Genomic DNA, 23,697 nt, shown 5'->3' on the forward strand with positions numbered 1-23,697 from the left:
GTGCAACATGTAGAAGCTAAGGATGAGGTGATAGAGGAAGATATGGATTTGGCAGGATGCATCCAATGATGATGATAGATGTGCGACCAAGGATGGGGATAATGCTAAGGTTGGTGGTAGCTGAGTTGATAGATGGTGCTAGAGTGAATGGCTAATGAGAGGATGACATTGGATTTTCATGAGGATAGCCTAGAGCGAGATACCAATGATGGGAGGATGGACAAGACAAGATCTCCAAGGAATACAGTGCCCCCAGTTAGAAGATGACATGCAGAAGGAGAGCTTACAATGGATGTGATAGGATTGAAGCTAGGATGGAAAAGTTGAAGGTGCTAGGGAGATGGATGATAGCTGGGATGATGGGGTGAGGTTGTAAAAGATAAGTGGATAGTGATAGATAAAAGATGGAGGATGAAAGATAGATGGATAAATTGGAAGATGGAGCTAGATGGAAAGATGTGACCAAAAGCATGAGGATGATAGGCTAAGCTGAGGATGGCTGGATTACGCATGACGCTTGTTTCCCAAGTTTCCATCATAGTACTTGTCCAAGGTGCTTGAATTGCCAAGTTTTCACCAGTAGACGCTTTATTTTTCTTTATTTTTTTGACTTTTTGACTTTGGACTTAGCTGGAATGATTTTGGCTTTCTTTAGCTATTTTTGGCTTTTTTTTTTTTTGGCTTTTTTGACTTTGGACTTAGCTGGAATGATTTTGGCTTTCTTTAGCTATTTTTGGCTATTTTTGGGATTTTTCATTGGTTGTTGGAATGTTCAATTTTTTTGCTAGCTGTTGGTACACTGGATGTGTGATTTATGCAATAGATTGGTTTAGATGGGATTGATGGTAGGAGATGGAGGGATGAAAAGGATGGAAAGGAGCATGAGATGGGGATGCTTGTAGGATCAACATTGGCACATGCTACGATGGGTGTGAAAAGAGCATATGGGGGATAGATGGTAGATGCGAGCTTGATGGAGGATTTGTGGAAGCGCGCTTCAGGATATGGGCACCCAAGATGGAGTTAGGAGATGGGGGACATGAGTCACTGGATGTGGGATTAGTAATGGTGGATGCCATTATGCATTGGGTTTCAACTTTTTTCTTTGGGATCCACATGGTTTTGGATTTTCTTTTTATAGGCTTTTGCATTGTTTTGCATTCTTTGATTGGATTTTTCTTTTTGGAGTATGTCTTTTAGAATAGACATATGATTGCCTAGGATGTGAATTTTTAGCTTTATGCATTTTGAAGTTGGCATTCACATTACTATGGTAAGCTTTGGGAAGATGGTTAGGAGAAGCTTTGTGAGATGGAGAGGATATGGAAGAGCGTGTAGGGGGATGATGATGGATGATGTCCCTGATATGTGCCTTTGTTGATCTTGTGTAGGAATGGAGGGAATATGATTTTTATGATGGTTGATAGGAGGATGGAGGATGGTAGATTTTGGGACATGGGGACTCAAAATGGATTTAGCAAATGAAGGGGGGATATGGTAGGTTGTTTTGGGTTGCAAAGATGGTGGAGGGGGGATGACATAAGATTTCTTGAAGGAGTGATGGGAGGCTAGCATGGTGGGCCTGGAGATAGGCTTGGTTTGGGGATGGTGTGTACCAACACTTTTAGATGGCGAGCCTTTGGATACATATCCAAGACCATGAAATCTTGGATTCTTTTGTGCAATTATAGGCTTTCTAATTCCTTTCTCTTGTGGTCCTAAACCTTGACCTTGATAATGCCATCAATTGAGCATTTGAATGAGCTGAGGAAACTTTTTTCTTGTAGAAAATGGTAGAAGTGCTTTATTAGATGTAATGCAATGGGGAGATACTGTTCTTAATTCTTTTGCTGAGAGGGGGCCACCATGGATGAATGTAATTGAACCAAGAGGGTAGATTATAGATGGTGGAATAGCTTGGATAGGTGGTAAGATGGAAGCATGGAGTAGAGGAGATGGTAGGATAGGATCTTGATTTAGCTGATGGAATGAAAAGATATCCTGCAGTAGAGGAGGTATGGCTTGAGGTTTTTGAGATGAAGGGGATGGTGACTACACTATGGATGGAAGACATGGTATGATGATATCTTTGTTTATGCTTTTGGGGATGTCAACATGATTTTGGGTAGGATCTTGATAGGATTGGATTGGAGTGGATGGTGCGATAGGAGGTGAAGGGATGGATTCTTCAAAGGCAGTGGATAGATAGATGGGAGATTCGGTAGTGGAGATGGGTGAGTAGAAGATGGATGGATAAGGGTCATTATGGGGGATTTGGGAAATGCTTGGAGGTGATGTGGATAGGATTTGGAGGTATTTGACAGGTGGTAGGATTTTGATGCTTGTGAGAAGTGGAAGGATTTTAAGCAATTTGATGGATGATATGGGGATGATAGGTATGGGAGATGGAGGTGATATTATAGATGGGGAAGCTTCATCACTGACTACTTCACATGGTTGGATTATATGACATGGCTTATCAACTATTGGAGGTGGATTTTCTTGTATTTCCTTTAGGAGATTCTTGGGAGACTCATGTGTCGATGGTGGAGGTGGTAGATTGATAGGAATAGCTGGTGTGATGGGGGTGGAAGATTGGAAGCTTGGTTGATTGGGTGATGGAGGAGAAGCTGGGATATGAGATGGCATGACTAGATAGTTTGGAGGAATGCTTGGATTTTGGAGGATGGTTGGCGGAAGGCATCTAAGGCTCTCAAGATACCTGTCATAGTCAACAAGATTTTCATCATCATTGGAATAGGATGTAGCAGGAGAAAGGACAATGTGACCAAACTCATCATGATAGGGTTGGGATTTCATGTTTTGATGATGAGTTGGATGGGGATGGGGTCTTGCATATGGATGAACATGGAAGCTCATGGTTGGATTTGGATTAAGCACAGATTTTGGATTGGCTGATGAAAGATTTCCTAGGGAGAGTCAAAGCTGCATGATAGACCTAAGGAGGATTAGCTGGAGATTTTTGGCTTTCCTATGGATGGAAGACTTCAAGGGTATGTTATCAAAAAGTGAGAGTTTTTATTTCCTATGTGCAGAATTGGTGGCTTTTGGTGTCAACTTGAGGATAGAAAAATGATCTTATGGGCATGACATGAGATTGGCCACTTGTGGATCCCAAACTTTAGCTTAAGGTGATGAGGGATGACAAGTGACAAGGCTAGATTACACTAGACAAAGCTCTTTCAAAGGGATAACCTTGGGTAGATTGAGGGATTTGGATAGATTGATTGGATAGCAAACTTTGGTAGAGTAACAACAATTCCTTAAAGGATTGGGTGATTTTGGATTGGGTTGCTAGCTAGCTGGGGGGATGATTTGGATGGACTTTGGATTTGGGATTGTTCTAAAGCAAAGAACTAGATAGATTCGATTGCGGCGGGGGAGCTTGGATGATTTTTTGATGAGGCAGTGACTATGCTAAGTATGCCTTGAGCTGGGAGATTTCTACTTTTTTGGGATTTTGACCAAAGTTGGCAAATATTCATTCAAAAGCTATGAACAAACAAGTAGACAAAAGTTTGGAGCAAGCATGTCAAACACACCAACATCCTAGGAAGCTTTCTACAAGGATGAAATTTGGTTTAGCTAGGGAGCCCTCGATATATGCAAGGTATGTGAGGCCCAAATCCGTAGATGAAACCAAAAAGATGTCATACAACTAAGAGGAGCAGTAACCCACTTCTCCTCTTTCACTTCTCATAGGTATAAAGTTCCTTGAGGCTTAGCCCAAGTGACAGAATTTTGATCTCAAGAGAGGTGTCTTTGGATTCACCTCTCGATCTTTATACTCCACTGGAACACTGGAGTTGAGATCATCCCAAGGGGTGATGAAATCCCCAAGCAGGCCTCCTAAAAGCTAAGACAAGATTTTGGATCCTAATCTTATGCACCCAAGATGGCCTCGAAAGATGACAAGGGGAGAGAAGACTTGGATGATCTTGGGCTAAAAGACATAGTTCTTTTCCAACTGATGCTTTAAGTTTTTTGATCTAGACCTTTTTAAAACACACGTGATTTAAGATCCAAAGGTTCAATTCCAATTTGAAATGCACCAACAAAAGAGAAGTGATCAAAGAATGAATACACCAAGAAGATTTAGGGTCAACAAAAAGTAAACTCGTGTGCCCGGAGGCCCTCCACGTCAAGTATCAATTGATTTTCTTTAAGGCATTCAAGATTGAGTGTGAGTTTGTTTTAAGCCCAAAAAAAAAATGTGTGTAAAGCTTGATTTCAAGCACGTGCCCCGAGGCCCTCCACGTCAAGATTTGTTCAATTTTTATGCCCAAATGAAGTGTTAGAGAGACTAATGTGCATTCAAGAAATTTTCTATCTTAGAAAAACCAATAAAAACTCAAGTGAGTGGAATTTGATTTTTGTGGAGCACTTAACACCTTCTTAGGTAGACCCATCCCCATATATGGTGCTGATATTGAAACCAATGGTTAGAATGATGGGTGATTAAAGAGGGTGAGTCCAAAAAAAAATTCACTCAAAGTGTCTTTATTTATTTTTATAACTTAGAAAGTTTCTAAAATGTGGATTCTTTTTATGCCCCAAAAGATGATTATTTGATCTATGGCATTTAAGATTGGATTTTTTGTTTTAATCATGCATTCATAAAAAAAAAAAATCTTGATTTTAATCCATGGCACTCAAGAGTGATTTTAGCAACATGCATTCAAAGACAAGTGATTAAACATTGAAGTTTTTTCCTTTGAGCATTCAAGATTGAGATTTTGCATGTTTTTTTAAGAACTTTGAAGTGCTTTGTTTTAACCTTAGATCATTCAAGATTGTTTTGGACTCAAAAGTGAAAATGACTCTTTGGACTTCGGTTTTCATTCAAGATTTTGTGTTCTAGTTTGCATGTTTTAAGCCTAAAAAAATGATATTCCTAGATTGTTTTTATGCATGAAAATCCTAGGAAACATTCAAGATTTTGCAACAAGACATTTGTTTGAAACAAATAACAAAGCTTTTAGGAAAATTTTGGCAATCATTTAGGACTCTTAGTTTTCATGAGATTTTAAAAGAACTTTAAAATATTTGCAAATGAGGTTCATTTTATCCTTGATTGATGCTTCGAGTTTGATTTAGATTTTAGTGTGCACTTAGTGTTGATTTTGAACCTTTTGAAATGAAAACTTGAAGTTCTTTTTAAATTCCCAAAAATGAAGTGTTCCTAACTTTGCATGAATGCATCTAAAACCTTGATGTTGCAAGGATGCAAATGATTGGATTGGTTTAGTTTCACTTGTTAAAAGATTTTTTTTTTTTTGCAAATTTTTAATTTTTTATGGATTTAAGCATGATTTGGGGGTTCATTTTAAGCACTTAAAAAATAAGTGTGTATGATTTTGCTTCCTTAAAAAAAAAGGCCAAGATCCCTCAAGAAGAAGAAGAAGAAGTAGACAGAATAGAAGAAGAATATAGACAAGAAGAGGAAGAAGAATTCCAAGTGCTTCGTCCACCTATAAGCTTGAGAAATATACAAACACTATGAGATAGACTATGAGTTCCTTTGTCTTCTTCATGCTCATGTGGACCTACAAAACCAATTTATACAATCCTACCAATCACAAAAACAAGCAAAATTAGCCAAAATCAGCAAATGAAATACAAAACTTGACTAAAAAAGCTAATGAAGATGACCCATGGGGGGTCCCACCGGGTGTGCCAGAATGTATATGCTACTTTAGTATGTTAGAAACACTAAATTAAAACAATCAAAAAGCATTTGCATACTAATTTAACATAACTTCATGAGAGACAAAGTGAAGTCTTCAAATGAGAATATGAGCCATGGATAGGCTCTCTCAATGAGGATGATCACTTGATGTAGAGGTGTGTCTAATAGCTAAGATGGCTTGATTATGTATGTATGATCAAATGCTCAAATGGGCTTCAATGGAGGATTTTTTGATAAATTTTGGTGAATGGATTTGATGTAAAAAATGGCTTCTCAAAATGGCATTATGGCTTTACTTTCTAGATTGTGTTAAAATGGCTTGGGAGAGGATTCCTTAAATAGGCAAATGGCTTGAGGGATCAAGGGCTAGAATGCAAGGATGGGAGAAAGTTTATGGAAGGTTTAGATTGAATGAGAGGAGAGCACATGGATTGTGCTTCCTTACAGCCAATCAAGGAGTGACACATGTCACAGGGTCATTGGTTAGAGCAAGAGGGGTTGAGGGGTCAACAAAGGAGGCTCAAAGCTCATAAAGACCCTCATAATGGCTTGTAAGAGCAATGAATGGGCTTGTAAGAGTCATTTATGGATTTGTGGGATTCATAAAGTTTAATGGTTGGGATATTTGTGAGAGAGTTGAGATATTTTGACTTGGGTTGGATTAAGAAAGTCTTAAGCTTGACTTAGGAATGTGCAAATGATTAAGGATTGGATTAGGCTTGGGTTAAGATTAGATTAGTCTTTTTAGAGATGGCCAAGTGGATGGAATTTAATGAGGGTGGGTGAAGGAGGAGATATTTGTTGGCTTTGGCTTGGGTTAGCAAGTCTTAACTCATGTTTAGGGAATGTGTCAAGGTTGGGGGGGGATTAGGATTAGGGTCAAAGATAAGGATTGACATCTTCTAGAAGAGTCTAGGCTTTGGATGAGGATGAAGACTTTCTAGAAGAGTCTAGAACTTCCTAGGATGAGGATAAATAAGGTTTTTAGGAAATAAATAAAGTTTTATTTATTTCAAGGGTTTGGGTTGAGGAGATATTTATTAAAATATTTTTAATAAACATGAGGATTAATATTTAATCTTAATTAAATATTTTGAGTTGGGATTAGGGGTAGGAAATGATGGGATTAGCTTTTAATTAAAATTAAAGAAGGATTAGAAGATTTTGGAAGAGGTTAGTGGTCTTAAGGAAATTGGCCAAGTTTTGGGCAAAAAATAAATAAATGATTTATTTTGGGATTTTTGATCAATTTATTAATTAAATAATTAATAAATAAGGAAATAATGTTTAAATAAGATTTAAACATTTTTGGGAGGGATTCCTTAATTAAATAATTTTAATTAAGATAAAGGGATTTAATGGCATAAAAATAAATAAATAAATAATTAATAAATGATGATGTCATTAGGGACATTTTCAAAAAATAAAAATATTTTATTTTCTAAAGGATTTAGGTGTCTATAGTGGAAACCACTACAACATCAAACACCCAACCAAACTTTGAGTACCATATTGACTAAAGTGATCAACACTTCATCTACCAAACAACTATTGCCTCCACCATCATTAGATTTGGCTACAAAAAAATTAGGTATTTCTACTATCAGTACAATATCTAATTTTGTTCTAGCCCTTCTCTATTTCTACTCTTGTCATAATTCCAAATGTGCAAATATCAAGTACAAGGACAGTTGAGATCAAGCCTCAACCGAGTATAAAAGTTTCTAGTAAGGATAAAAGTAAAGAAGAAGACATTTGTCTTGATGAGGATATAGTTATTCTGAATTGGGATATCTCTACTTTAAATCTTGATCAAATGAACCTTATGGGTAAACTATTGCAAAAGAGAGCCAAACAATAGAAGCTTAGAGAAGAGAAAAGTAGAGAAAACCAAGTGCTTGAAGATGTAAAAAACATACTTGTGGATGCACTAAGCACTGAGATTCATAGTACATAATCTATTTTGGTTCAATTAGAAGAAGTTGTCTAGAAATTCAATGCAGATATTAATGGACAAGAAAAATTCTTACAAAGGGAAGAGAGAAAATTTGAGAACAAAGTATTGGAGCAAGTTCCATAGAAAATTGCAATAGATCAAATAGAATTGTCTACTACTCTTAGTTCATTAGGAACCTCTGCAAATAATGTTACTTCATCATTCAACAAGTTGTGTGATACATCCATCTTCACTCATGGAATCAAAGATAAATTATCCAAGATAGATGAAGACTTGAAGGCAAGTGCACACCAATTGTCACTTGACCAGAGCTACAACTCTTTTCACTACTCAAAGATTAGATTTCTGAATAATTAACAAGGAAAATTATTAAGGGAAGAAGCCAAGATCAAGGTCCCACTTTTAGACATCCAAGGCATGATTCTTCCAAACATGGATGAATTGTAGAAACATATTGCACATGCCAAAACTCTTATCCATGCCAATAAATTTTCCATAGCTGATCACTTGATGGAATTATCAACAGAAGTATAGATTGCATGTCATGCAAGAAAGGTGTTATAGGAAAATTGGGATAAAACTATGGCATTTATTTTGAAGGTACATTCTAAATTATTGTCATATTTTGGGATTAAAATGTAGTACACACCTTTGGCATTTATGTCAAAAAGGGGGAGAGGATGTGATACACACACACACACACACACACACACACACACACACACACACACACACACACACATATATAAAAGGGGAAAAAATATGTATATATATTAAGGAGAAGTATAATATGTGATATATATACATGGGGGAGTAGTATAATATTATACAAATACATGAATAGATAATTACAAAATGTCTTGTTACAAAAGGAATTAAAAAAAATCTCAAATATAGAGTATGTTATTGAGTTGAAGACATAAGATGGAGCCAAAAGAATTTTTTGGACATAAAATTTTGAAAATTTGGTTTTGGATTGATAAGTATTTTTGTCACTAATGCCAAAAGGGGAGATTGTTGACATTATGGCCAAGTTTTTTTATTAGTGACTCACACTCAATCAATTGGTTAAACTAATACCGAGTTTATCTTGCAGTTTGCTATGATAACTAAGTAATCTAGGTTCTATCGAGTTTTATAGTTTCTACCAAGTTTTAGAATTAGTATTTAGTTCATGCCGATCAGTATCTACTAGGTTGATCAGTGACAGTACAAATTGAGCTTCATAGTTGTTACCAAGTTGCATAGTGTCAACCATGGTCTCTAGTGTCTACCAAGATTGCACTATCAATAATATGGATCTAGTGTTAACTAAGCCAAGGAGGGTCAACCAAGTGATTTAGTTTATACTGAGCTCATAATGTTAGTGTTGACCAAGCCATGCTGTGTCAGCCAAGTGATTTAGTGTATATACCGAGTTTCAAAGTGTTCATCAAGTCACTAGTGCTGAATAAGTTCAAACTACTTTGAAGTGATTAGTATAAATTGAGCTTCTATGTCTACCAAGAGCATGATGATGCCGAGTGTTGAAAATAGTTGTTGAGTATTAGAACCTCATCGAGTTTTTCTTTAGAACCTAGGTACTTCCAGTTGGGCCGACTTTGTGATTCTTATTGGTAATCTATGTTGTAGCCGACTTTGATGTATTATGTTTTGAATTGGTATATATATAATGTATTGTATCATATCCAAATAATAATGTAAGAAGTAATGACAAAAATATAAAGAGGAGAAGTGAGAAGTGAAAAGGCTACAAGTAGTATAAGGAGCAACAAATTTATCTATCATAGTAAGGTGATAATTACATTTCAAAGGAATCTCAACCAACAAATCAAAGTTGTAGATCAGAGATCAACCACTATTTTATCCTAACAGGTGTATCAGTTAGATCCTTTAACAAGGTAGACTTAAGAGTCTTTTGCAAATTTCTTTATTGAGTGCATACTTTATTTTATATTTTCTAAATCCTTTCACAAGGTGGATCTAGAAATCCTTACTACTCCTTGTAGGGTAGATGATTAGAAGTGATCAAATGTAATCCTTAACCAACCAACTTTATACTATAGTACTAAAGCTTGTGGGTATCATCCCCACCCTAGTTTTACTTTCTATTTGGAAGGTTTTTGGGTCACCATATCTTGTGTCAATATGTTATGAATATTTTACTACTTTAAGTCTATCATGCATATAATTAGATCATGATATAAATGAAGGATTAATTGGTGAAATAAGATTAATTTTTATTGGTTCTTTATTCACCCCTCCCCTCTAAGTAACCTAGCCTATCCTATATTTCCAACAACAAGTTGTTTAGTCTTTAGATGGGACAGCCATACTCCAACAAAAGTATGCTCTTGATATGCTTCAAAGATTCAACATGCTTGATTGCAAGCCTACTCCTACACCTTTCTAGTTAGGTGTTGTTTTATCTACTACTTGCACTACTCTTATAGTGGATTTTGTATGTGCTAATTATGGGCCTCTAAATCCACACACACTTCAACATGATATTTACATGTAAAAAATATCCTAAAATGAAAATGGGATTATCCATTCGATATGATCCAACAAGGTGATCTATTTCCTTCTAACTAGAAAAAGTTTTTCTATTCACTCTTAGGATCAAGAGGTCAACAACCAAACCAACTAGTACGAAGGATTATGAAAGCAATGTAAATGTAATATAATCTAAATAAAATTGAAGCTAATATAAGAACATTTGAAAGTAAGAATTAGAAGAATGTATTTTAAACTAAATGATGAAAGAATGAGAACAAGAGAAAATGTGAATGCAAAAAAATTGAGTAATCAAATTGGCATCAATTTGATACTATTCATGTGCATCCCCTAAAATGAGGAGTTGAAGGTTTCTTAAATAGAATTCTGGAATTTGATCAACAATTGAGATCAAATTGTGTGAACAATTGAGATTGAAGATAAGATTGAGTTAGAATAGAAAATTCCCTTGTGAAAAGGAAGTTAAGGAAAAGGAAGTTAATTGATCACTTCTAAGTGTAATAAGGAGTTAACTGACCTCATTCCTTTTTTGATTTTAGTCCACTTAGTGTTTCCAATTGTGAACTAAAGAGAGAATATTTGGAGAAGATATTTGATTTAATCAAATTAATTATGACCTCATAATTGAATAATTAAATTCAATAATTAGAATGAGGTTGTCTTAATTAAATCAAATATATTTAATTCCTCATGTGTATTTAGCTAAAGGAGAAAATTTAATTTAATGAAAGTACTAAGACTTATAATTAAACTAAATTAAATTAATAAGTTTACCTTAGATAATTCAATTTTGATTTAGGAATTAAATAAAGCATGTGATTAATGTAGATTAATGATTTTCTACATTTGACACTTAAGTCAAGTAGAGATTAGCGAAATCAAAATTGCCTAGTATAATAGGACTTTAAGTAAGATTGATAGATCAAAATTGGTTCAGAATATCAACGTGCCAGATTGATAAACATAATTTTTCATTTGATAAATCTGAACTAGACTTATAGATGTAGGAAAAATGCAAATCATCAAAACGCTCTTGTAGATTTGCAAACTTGAAAAAGAGAACAAACCTAGTTGTTCATTCTTGGTTCTAATTTTACAACAACACTTTTAAAAACAAAATCCAATTGAATTTATTGATGATGAACACTAGTAAAAATAAACTCAATCCTCAATGCTACTACTGCAAATGGTTAAAACATTACTGGGAGATATGAATCTTCAGCAAAGAAATGGAAAACACTTCATGACCTTGCTATTGTAGAAAATTCTTCATGTTGTATTGAATCTTTTTTAAATTCTCAAGGTTTTTCTATCATATAGATTCTGAAAATGCAATTTATACTAGAGATTCCAACACTTTTGACAATGAATTTCTTCATAGAATCCCCAACAGAGTCACCATTTTGTTGGTGTTTTAAAATGTTATGCTTCAAATTATCCCAATGAGAACATAATACATTTAGGGGCAGCTACTTCCCATCTATAACATACCCTTTCAAACACTGGGCCAACTATAAGGCTAGACCTTTCTTCTACTTTAGGCTCTGTAAAACCTAGGTGGGTATACCTATAGATTCTTCATGTGGTACCAGTGTTAAAAACATACAACTGAATCTAAACAAAGAAGATAAAACCCTTATTTCTCCTATACTTATGCAATGGAAAATATGTGTAGTAGCAAATTGCAAACTCTATGAAATCCACAAGCTGAGCAAGGGTAACACTTTTCAACTCTTCAACATGAAAGGGAAAATAATTTGATCAATGATGTTGAATATCAACACAACCCAAGTATGTAAAATCAAACATATGCAATCTACTAGCTGATCAATCCCTTATCCATTGGGCATAAGCTAAGTCAAAACATACACATGGACACTTGAGATACAATCATATATTCAGATATCTAATCTATCTATTTACCTTGTAAATATCTATCTTTATAAAAGCTCTCATACTTATTGTAATATCCTCCTGGTGAAACTGACAACCTTGTCAAGGTAAATAAGCATTTACTTGACTCTTTATTCCAATAGAAAACCTATCTAGATATACAACCTTAAGGGATTGCAAATGGGTTTAATCTCTTTGTTTTTTAAACACAAAATGTTGTAGACGACAGAGGAAGGAGACAAGAATTAGAATGAAACTAAGAAAATGAAGCTTTGTATTAATCTCCTTGAAACCAATACATCAAGTATATGCAAAACTTAGGATATACACAACAAATAACTATATTAACTAGTTAGTTACAAGAAACTACAAAATTCCTATTCATAATAGAGAAATATGCTGAATAAATGGTGGAATTATAGTCATGATAGAGATTTCAACCTAACTGGATCCATCCTTGTGGTATCACAACAATGAAAAACATCTAAGACTTGGAACCCCTACAATGATAGAGAAAAAGAAAGATATAGGAAAAGAACAAGAAGTTGGATTTTATCTAGAAATGACATGTGCCAAATTAAATCTCCATCCCCTACTATTGCAAAGAATCTCTCTTCTCTCTACAACTGAAATTAGAAAAGAATCTCATCATTATATCTCAACAAACTCAAAATATCTTCTCTAACTAATGAGAAACTCTTTCCCTGACAAAAAAATTAGATAGGCATCTAAAATTTGAGTAAATTATTCATTAAATTGATTTGGAGGTGAGAAAATCCATCCCTAGCTAAATCCTTAATGCCTTTAGAGTTCACCCAGTTCATCATTTTGCCAAAAAACAAATTTGAACTGCCTTAACTAAATGAGCTTGAAAAACAAGAACCTGGTACAAAACCCCTAATAACTCAAATACAGAAAGTTTTTCTCTCCTAGTTCAAATGATATATGATATTCGTATATCTTCTTATTAGGGATGCCCAGAATCTTCATTTGAAAATCAGTTTCCTGTATGACTCATAGGTTTGCACTTCATGGAAAATATTTAAATTTGCTTAATGTCCAAACTTTATTATAAACCAAAGTTTATTTAAACTGTCTACATGTTTAGAATCAAAAGGAATAATAAAAAAATATTATTTTATGAACTTTTATTTTTCCCTCCATTTATGCATCTAGGTCAAACCTATTTGACTGAGCTGTGACATGTGTCACACTCTGATTGGCCTATTCTTGCCCTACCATCCAATCTGTTAGTAACTCTTCCACCCAGTGCCACATGTCACTTCTTGATTGTGTCTCCATGTCATTATCCTTTTTAGCATGGTCGCCACATCATCAAAACATAGTGACATTGTGACATGTGGTACCTCCATCTACGTCACTACCTTATCACCCACTACCACATCATCATTTCCACCTCACTAGCCTTTTCCATGTCGCAACCTGTTGATATGCCAGTCATTTGGTTACCACATCATCATGACATAGCAAGATCATGACATGTGTCTCCAACTACCACGTTACCACCTTAGTTTTGTGCCAACCCCAAAATGATCTACCACATGCCACTATTAGATTTGCCCATTGAGCTATCACTTATCAATTTTTGGTTTATCTGAATCCACATCATCATGCCATGTCTTTAGGGTAGCTCAAAATTTATTTCATGCCTCTCTAGTGGCCCTAGGCCCCACGCAAGAAGGCTTGCCTTTAAAAGGCTTGCATTTTCAAGATACTTAAGGATTAGAGTGTTTTGGTATTTAAAAAGCTATGAGGCCCTCCACATGACATATGGGATAAAAGTTTTGAAAATAAAACTTCACTTAAAACTTCTACCATCCATCCTTCTACACCATCTCCCAATGTGTAGTCAAACATCTGGTCCATGCATAGCATTACCTACTCTCCTTCATCTATTTTGGACTACATCCCTTTCTATGTAGCTACCTAGTAATCTTCTTGTGACAACACATTCATAGTTATAGCTTCTAAAAACATGGGATCCCCTTTTCCTTTAATCGTGTTTGATTGAGCACCCCCATGGATACTCAAAAGTGAAATTAGATGCAAACATAATTGGTGACTCCTCCACTTTGGTAGACAAATTGGAGAAAATCTTCTTAACATTAGAATTAAAAACAATAGGATTGGGGGTGATTTGTATCCTTTCTTAGCATGCAATCTTACTTGCCTTGCCAATCACAACCTTTGCCATGTTCAAAACAATTCTCTTTCCCCTCTTTACACACTTCACCATTGCAAAAACTTGATGCCATGAACTCAAGTTTAGAGAGTTAATTTGTTTTGTCGATGCATTTTCTTTGTGTAAGTGGATAAGGGAAAGAGATCATTAAGGGAGACTTTGGCTTTAGCCGCAATTGACATGATTAACCAAATGACAGCCTCTCCAATCCTTCTCATTGTGTCTCTCTATGAATCGTCCTCCATTTGTTTGTAACCATCAGTGGTAATACCCTTCATCCTCATTCATGACATATCCATTACATTAGTTGGCTGATATTCTTAAAATAAATATTGAATGAGTGTACTTAAGAATGAGCCTTGGAAGACTACTCATCTAACAACCTCAAGCAAAGATAACTCATGATCTTTGGGATGATAGTTGAAGCAATGTGCTTATAGAAAATCTCCTATAGCTTTATTCATCATCCTTGGGGATTATAATACTATAGTGATTCATTCTTGTCATATTGATTTACACCACAGAGGCATTGGACACATAGCATAAGAGGTTTTGTAAATGCATTCTTAAGATCATAGTTGAAAGAACACACATTATATTGATCATTTGGAGTTGACCTTGTCTTTTAATGGGTTTAGGAAAATTTATTTTGACTTGTACTCAATCACACATCCCTATAAAAATAATTGGAGGCCATCCTGTTTGTAGTGGGAAAACATATCACATATAATTACCATTCAACTTGCTTCTAGAATGATTTACTTCCCTAAATGAAATGTCCACTTCTATCATGCCTTTAAGACATACAAGTACCACTGATGTTGCATATTATTGAAGGTGACATTGAAATTTTGTTGTAAGTGTGACACAATTTATGAGCATTGACATCCTAAGAATGTACTTCGAATTCCTTTCCTATTATTCATCACATGTATATGGTCCAACATAGCCATTTGAACTTCAATTGGTGAGATGTGATTGTTTGAATAGTTTCGACCATAACAATCATTATAACTTTCTAAAAGCATCCTTTGCTCCCCAATTATCTTCTTCGCATTTGGATGATATTAGTCAGGCCCCAAAGTGGGTTTGGCTTTTTTTTTTTGAACTAAAACACCTAAAACTCTCAAACATGCCTACTAAACATCTGACACTAATTAGGATCAAATTCAAATGTTGATTGATCATTAAAATAGAGTTTACCCTATTATTTGCAAATTGTGATTTTCCTACCAAGAGGTCCCTAACTAGCCTTAAAAACTAACTGAGACTAACAATTGGGCACTAATATCTAACATCCTACTTCTTTTTTCTACATTCTCCCACCTTGTTAGATTTTGTCTCATGACTACTTTAGGGTCAAAATATATTGACCATCAAAGTTTCCTTCTTAAAACTTCCTGTGAGCAAACATGTTAGAAAACCATAAAATCACATTAGATTTTGGCTTCGAAAATAGATCAAAATGACACTTGAGGGCTTGAAAATTGGGGTATTGGTTCACTATCACAAGGAGAGTACAAATTTATGATTTGGGCTCATGATGAATAACTAGGCGAATTGGGCAAGTGGTCAAAGTGGGCTACTTCAATTTGCAGGATTGGGAACATAGGAAAAAAAGCAATTTTCACAAATAGAAAGGGCTTGGGAAAGTGCATAGATGGATTTGTCAAGACTTGAAAATTGACATACTTAAAGCATTTTTGGAGTAGAACACAATGATACAATCCATTTGGTTCAGGAAATCACGAATTTAGAGTTATGACATCCTGAACAAGGGTACTAATCAATTTTCATTTCTTAACACCAGAAAAACATCATAAATTACATTTGGAATTACGTTCAAAAATTGATCAAATAGATTCATCATAAGCTCAAATCTGAAACATAGCAAGTGTCTGACCTCTAGAATGGAATGCAAAAGGAATTTTCTCCATACCATATCTAAAATTCTAGGGCTATGGCTAGGATAAGGTTATAATGGGGGGTGGGGGGGGGGGCAATGATAGCATTAGTAGATTGTACATAACCATATCATTTTGGTCAACTTGGTCAAAATTACAACTAGTCAAACAGGGCCTTCAAAAATTTTGAACAATTAGCATCAACATGATGACAGTAAATAATCAACTTTGAGGGATTCAACACTTAGTCAAAACATGTCAAAATAACTTGAAATATGAAGTGTAGGTTCTTTGATATGTGTACTAAAATTTCCCAAAGTGGTGAGTCATGAGACATAACCGGGTGCAAGATACTCAATTGTAAACTAGGCCTCTTGTCTTTGTCTGATACTTAGCAAAAATCCAGATTTGAACATTGCTCAAAATGAAACTTCACAAAATGACTTAGAATGATGATTTATCTTTATGGGACACATGGATATACTAAATAAAAGGTGTTAGAAACATTAAAAATCTCTTAGGCCTTGAAAAGATAGCTAGGTAAACATGCATTAAATGCGCTCATAGGGGCTCAAAAGCTTAGAATGGTACTCAAATTGGGGATGCAATTTTGAGTCCCAACAAGAGATTGGTTCTGAGATTGATGACATAGAGACCAATTGATGAGATTTTGAAGGTTATCTCTCAAAAAAAGTTTAGCCTTAGGGAATCTAGATAGAACACCTAGATACCAATATGAAAGAACAAGGATTATCAAACTTCATAGAATTGTTCCTAGAACAGGACTCAACTCTAAGGAGTCAAGGTTAGATATACCTAATACGTGTCTATTAGAAGATGAGAAGATTAATCATGATTCATAGAATTATCCCAAGAATGAGGCTTAATCCTTGGGAGTCAAGGTTAGATTGCCCTGATACCTCTCTATTAAATAGTGATTGAAATCAAGAATTTAGAATTATCTCTAGAATAAGGCTTAATTCTTAGCAAGGAATATGATTATCTCTAGAATAGAGCTTGATCCTCCAGAGTCTAGATAGAACACTTAAATACTAGTCCATAAAAAAAGCTAACAATACCTAGTCATGAGTCATAGAATCATACCCAGAATGAGGCTTAATCCTTAGGAGTCAGGGTTAGATTACCTTGATACCTATCCATTGAACTATGACAAGGATTTTTATAAGATTGATCAGCTGATCAAAAGATGAGATAGATGACATATGATGCAAGATAAAGGGAACAAAGATGCCACAAGTGATGATATGCCCTAGCAATTAGGACATAATGTTGAGATTAATTTGAAACTAGTTTTAAAAGGTTCAAATGATGTAATCATCCTACCCCCTCAAGAGTGAAATCAAAAGATGACACGCTAGAAAAATGATGCAGAGCCCTAGATTAGAAGACATGGAAGTGATCAGAGATTCATAAGAATGTAGAATAGGTCAAAAGAGCATGAAGAAAATTTGGAGTTGATTTAGAGTGATTTTGAGATCCAAAAGACCAAGTTTGACCAAGATTGACCTATTGGAAATAGTCAAGACTAACTAGGTTACTGAGAGGGTAGGGGTGAATCAGTAACCTCAAAAAATTTAAATCAATTCAATACTTGATCCATACATCATTCATTCATCTAATCTATTGTATGCATGAGAAAGATAAACATTTACAACACATGAACACATAATTTTGGTGACCTAGAAACCTTCCAAATAGAAAGTAAAATTGGGGTGGGGATGATACCCACAAAAATTTGCTACTATAGTATGAAGTTAGCTTGTTAGGGCTTACATTGACCACTTTTGATGATCTACCCTGTTAAGAGCAATTTGGACTGCTAGATCCACCTTTTTAGAGGATTTACAAACATACAACGAAGTATGCACTCTGTTAGGAGATTTATACAAAGACTGTTAAGTCTACCTTGTTAAAGGATTTACAAAAATGATTCACCTATTAGGATGAAATAGTGGATCTACTTACAACTTGATTTCTGATTAGATCCTTGAAGTACATATCACCTCTTGTGACTAATGAATCTTTACTACTCCTTGTAGACCTTGCTGAATACTCTGCTCTGCTACTGATTCTCTTTTAATCCTTCTCAAAGCATTACATGTCCATTCCTTTTCATACTCATACATTGAAAATGATATAATACATTACATATATACCATTCAAATAATTATAATTGCAAGGTCGGCTAAAACACAAGTGAATAAAATATTACTAAGTCAACCAAACAGTAGAAAACTCGAGTTTTTCAAGCTAACTTGGTAACCTTCTGATACTCAGCATCCACTACATTAATCGGCATCATCATGCACTCGATAGAAGTAGAAGCTCAATCCATACTAATCACATAATGTAGCTTGGAACTCCATAACCATTGGAGACTCAGTAGATATAGTATCACTCGGTAAAAATTGAATCCTTTGTTTACCTTGCTTTCACTCAGTAAACACTACACTTCCATCACTCGGTAAACATTGGCTTCCATCACACAAACTGATGACTCGATAGACACTGTGAAGGTTGGTGAACATTGTAAGCTTGGTAGATACTGCTGGGCTGCACACTCACTCGATAGCTTCATGAATGCTTGATATGAATTACTGGACTGCAAACTCACTCGGTAGCTTCAGGAATGCTCGGTATGAACTACTTGAGTGATGAACCTACAAGGTAACCACTGAATGCTTGGTATACACTCTAGACTGGGTGATGAACTCGATAATCATTCAAAATCAAATAAGTGTTGTCACTAATGACAAATACAATATAATGCCAACAATCTCCCTCTTTGGCATTAGTGACAAAAAAACTTATGAGCCAAACATTGTGTACACTGACATATTGGATTTGATTTTTCAAAATTGATCTTTGTAAATGTGTTGTATATACATTTCTTACATTTCTCACATGTCTTTACATATCTACCCCATACATATGGCATGGTATATACATAGCTTATCACTATACATATATCAATATATTCTCTCTTATTTTTTCCATTGTCTCTTACTCCCTCTTTGACTTTTACTATCTCTTACTCACAATAATCTCCCCCTTTTTGACAATAATGCAAAAGGTAATCATACTTATACAAAGACACCAAAATGTGAGAAAAACTCAAAATGTACCTTAAGAATGAGAGCCAATGTCTTATCCCAGTTGTCTTGCAAAATTTTTCTAGTGGAGAGAGCCACTTGAACTTCTATAGAAAGTTCAATCATATGATCTGCTATAGAAAAAATGTTATCATGGATCAAATTTTTTGAATAAGCAATGTGCTTTTGCATTTTTTCCATGATAGGAAAGATCATGTTCTGGATGTCTAATAGTGTAGACCGGATCCTTGCTTCCTCTCTTAATAGTTCTACCTGCATGTCTGACAGGAACCTGATCTTTATGTGATGTGCAGAGCTTAAATTGGGGTAAGCTACAACTTTTGAGCACTGACCTTTAGATCTTCATCAAATTTATTTAATTTTACCTTTATTTCTTTTGTGTACTCGATAACATCACATAGCTTGGCAAAAAGGGATGTTACATTTGTAAAAGAATTTTCAAGATTGCTCAAAATTGAAGATAGTTCAATCTACTTTATTGCAATGTGCTGAGCAATGTGCTCAAGCACTTTATTATCAAATTTCTTCTCTACCTTTTTTGTAAGCTTCTCTTGACCAGAAGTGTCCTCATTGAACTTTTGTACAACCTCTTCTAATTGTAACAAAATGTGTTGAGATGAATCCACATCAACACCTATTGCCTCAGTAATTATATTTTTAGCACTTAAAATTATAGTGAATTCTTTATCTCTCTCATCTCTAAGTTGTTTCTACCTTGCTCTTTGCTCTAAACGCTGATTGACCAGTCTGATTTCACCAATTATGGCAGTATCTAGATCTATCTTAGGTATAATAATTTCCTTTTCCAAGTCTATATCCTCATCAATTTCCTTTCCAATAAGAAAATTTTTTAGTGGAGTCTTTGGTTTTACTTCAATACTTACAATAGTTGATGAAGTTGGACTAGCAAAAAAAACTTGAATTGAGCTAACTAGAGGAAAACTGAGAGAGGTGCTAACTGTATCCAAAATTGATGTGCTTCTCAAAAATGAAGTATCAATAGTTAATGTACCAACTAGAATATTTACAATTGAAGTACTAACTAGAACAAAAATTGATGTAGTTGAAGCTATGGATGACAAAACTGTAGAACAAACTAGCAAACTTACTATAAAAGCTGCAATAGATGACTCAGGGGCTGATAAAGAGGGCTGCAACTCGATAGATGAAGTGCTTGACACTTCAATTGAAGACACTTGTTGTTGGGAGATGGTAGGTGATGATTGAGCTATTGATGTGGTAATTGTGCTCACAGTATCACTTGTAGAAGCTATCTCCATAATAGATGTAACAGTCTTTAGTGGAGAGTGAGGAAGGGATGAAATAACTTTTGTTGCAATTTTTACTGGATCTTCTTCATCCTTGTCTTCCTCTTTAGCTTCATCATCATCCTTTAGTGCATAATAGTCCTCAACATCAAAAGTGGCTCATGGAGCATTATCTCCTTCATCATTGTCATTGTCATCATTATCATCTTTGATTTCTATAGGATCATTACTGGGCTTTTGCAGATGATAGATGTTCTTCCACATTTTTGTTGCATCTCTTACAACATGTTCAATGTCCTTAATTAAAATCAAACATTTGTGAAATCTAAGCATCATTTTACCTTCGTTGTTCTTCATTACTGCCTTTATTTCTACTTTAGTAAGACTCGGTAGAAGCTCCTTCAAGGATTTCTCATATATGTCCTTGGCTGTTTGGGTGGCTGACTCCCACCTTGGTTGCAATCTCACCAACAACTCTTTGGAGATTTGAGGGGCAAGCTAGTCTGGGGAGTATTTCCATTTTCCCATCCTGTTAAGTACCAGTTCCTCAATCTACTTTTCTCTACATCAGTCCTTGTTTCAAATTTCAATTCCTTGAAATTTGTGATGCCAACTCCCTCTTCATGTTGTTTCAATCTTTCTTGGAAGGTCAGTTGGCGCTTGCTGAATACTACTTCACCTGTTCTTACCTTTTTCTCACCTTGTGAAAATAGCTATGGAGGCTTTAGGTGGCTTGGTAATGATTACCTTGCCCTTCTTTTTGGTTGGCTTTTCCTCCTTCTCTGACTCTTCCTCTATATCTTTTGGTTCCTACTCCTCTTCTTCATCCTTACCTTTTCCTTCAGTAATCATTAGGGGCTCAGTAGCAATTTTTAACTTGGCAACCTTTCTCTTGCCTTTATTAATTTCTTGAGGAAGTTTGATTTCAAGCTCAATTCTGGCCTTTGCCTCATCATATGTTCCAAAAATTGGTTGCTTTGGATCTACTGGCTCATTCACTAGTGCTTCAATAATATCCCTGGTTTCATCAATATTCACCTCATAAGGAAGAGGTTTCACCCATGCAACTCGGGGCTTGACTGCCTAAATGTATACTTTATCACAATCAACCATAAAGCATACATCATCTTTGTAGTCTTCAACCAATTTTGGTGGAATTCAAAACCTATTATTCATCCTTTCCTTGAAATATTCAAAATAATTATCCATGATGCTATCAAAGTTTACACCCATTTCTGCTATGAGCTTATTTATCTGATATAGAATAGGAATATCTTTTCTCCACACAAAAGTTCCTTTGGATGGAAAGAATTTTTGTACATAGAAGAAAAGACATGTCAAAAAAGAACCAAATTTGCAAGGGTTGTTCTTTGAAGTCCTAATGCTGTCCATATTCTTGTTCAGTTGTATTAACAATAATTCTGACAGATCAAATTCCAAAATTTTCTTCACAACCTTGAATGCCAAATCCACGGCCTCACAGGGCACACTGTTCAAATGACTCAAGCTATAAATCTTGTGAGAAATGATGTGGATGCAAAACCTTAATTCAACATTAGAAAAAATTCTAACCTTCAAACCTCTACCATCCCATTTAGCTAGGGTTTTCTTTTGAAGTTTGTGCTTACCTAGGGTTTTGGTAGTTTTTGCTTTACTTAGCATGGGGAGACTAGTAATCCTATGAATCATCTTCTTGGTGATTAATACTAGCTTCTCTAACTATAGTTGACCATTGTGCACATGATTGAGGATGTACCTAATCCACTTAATCTGGAAACTTCTTGGCATATGCGAGATATGGGTTAATCCTTTGGTCTCTAGATGCTTATGCTTGGGTTTCAAAGAGCCATCAACACTCATTTCTCCTAGGGAATTATCCATTTCTAGGTTTCCAATCTCTTGAATAGAACATCTGAAATGAGTACAAATATTGTTGATAAGAAGTACCTTTGGTGGAGTTTGTGATTGAGCTCCATTGGGGTCGAGTGATTCTGCAATTGCTAGAACTAGCTTGAAATTTGGCACCTTCCACTCCACACCTTTAACTAGCATTTCTAAACCTCTTTTTGCCTTGGTGCTACTGCTACTCCTGTATGCCATTAATGCTTAGTAAAAGATAGAATTTTTTTTTTTGAACAAATCCTTCGCTAGAAAATTGCCTAAAATTGCTTGGAATTTGCTTGAGTGCACCTAAAAATCTCTTAGCTTTGAAATCGCGGTGAAGAATGAAATCAAATTCTACCTTTTTGACAAAATTTTTGTCATTAATGCTTGGTATAAAAGTAGCTAAGATGACATAGTGTTGACAAGCTATCATTCATTCACTTGCTCTGTAGAAGCTTGCAACTTGGTGATCGAACAAAACTTTTGTTACTCCTGACCTAGCTCGGTTGAGTTTGTGACTGACGTTTCTCAGTATGACCTAATTTCTTGTGACCCTTTGTATCTAAAATACTAATTTGATCTTTTACTTTCTTTCATTTGGAACTGCTCTAGATATAGCTTGATGATACAGTTCTAGATCCTCCTTTATGAATCTAATTAGAAATGGTGGAGTTACCCATTTCTTGACTGACATAGCCATTATTTGAACTATTTTGCTCGATAGATTTAGGAATCATTTGATTCTGAATGTTATCAGCTTTAGCTTTCTTTCCATCTTCAATTTTTCATATATTCATGCAATTCTTGACTATATAACCAAGTTTAGTACATGTATAACATCTTACTCTTGTATCTCTTTTTCTCAAGTGATGCCTTGAGCAGTCTTTGCCAATGTGTCCAAATTCTCCACAATAATGACATCTACACCAGGTATTGTAATCCCATCCAAAGATTGCCTTAACAAGTTTTTTAGTTGGATTGAATGATTTTGATTTGCATTGGAATGCCTCGTGACCATACTTCTTGCATTTGTGACATTTGCCTTCAAATTTTGGTTTTTCCTTGCATTCATTAGCTTTGTGACCATGTTGATTGCAGTTGTAGCATTTTCAAGTGAATTTTGCTTTTCCATTACTCCAGTATTTGTTTGATGTATGACCTAACTTACCATAGTGATGGCAAGTAGGTTTTTGATTCCTTTGAGCACCTTATTTGGAAGATTCACCT

The sequence above is a fragment of the Cupressus sempervirens genome, chromosome 3 (assembly GCF_028749045.1).
Source record: "Cupressus sempervirens isolate cs-2001-9-10 chromosome 3, ASM2874904v1, whole genome shotgun sequence".
NCBI classification, from domain to species: Eukaryota; Viridiplantae; Streptophyta; class Pinopsida; order Cupressales; family Cupressaceae; genus Cupressus; species Cupressus sempervirens.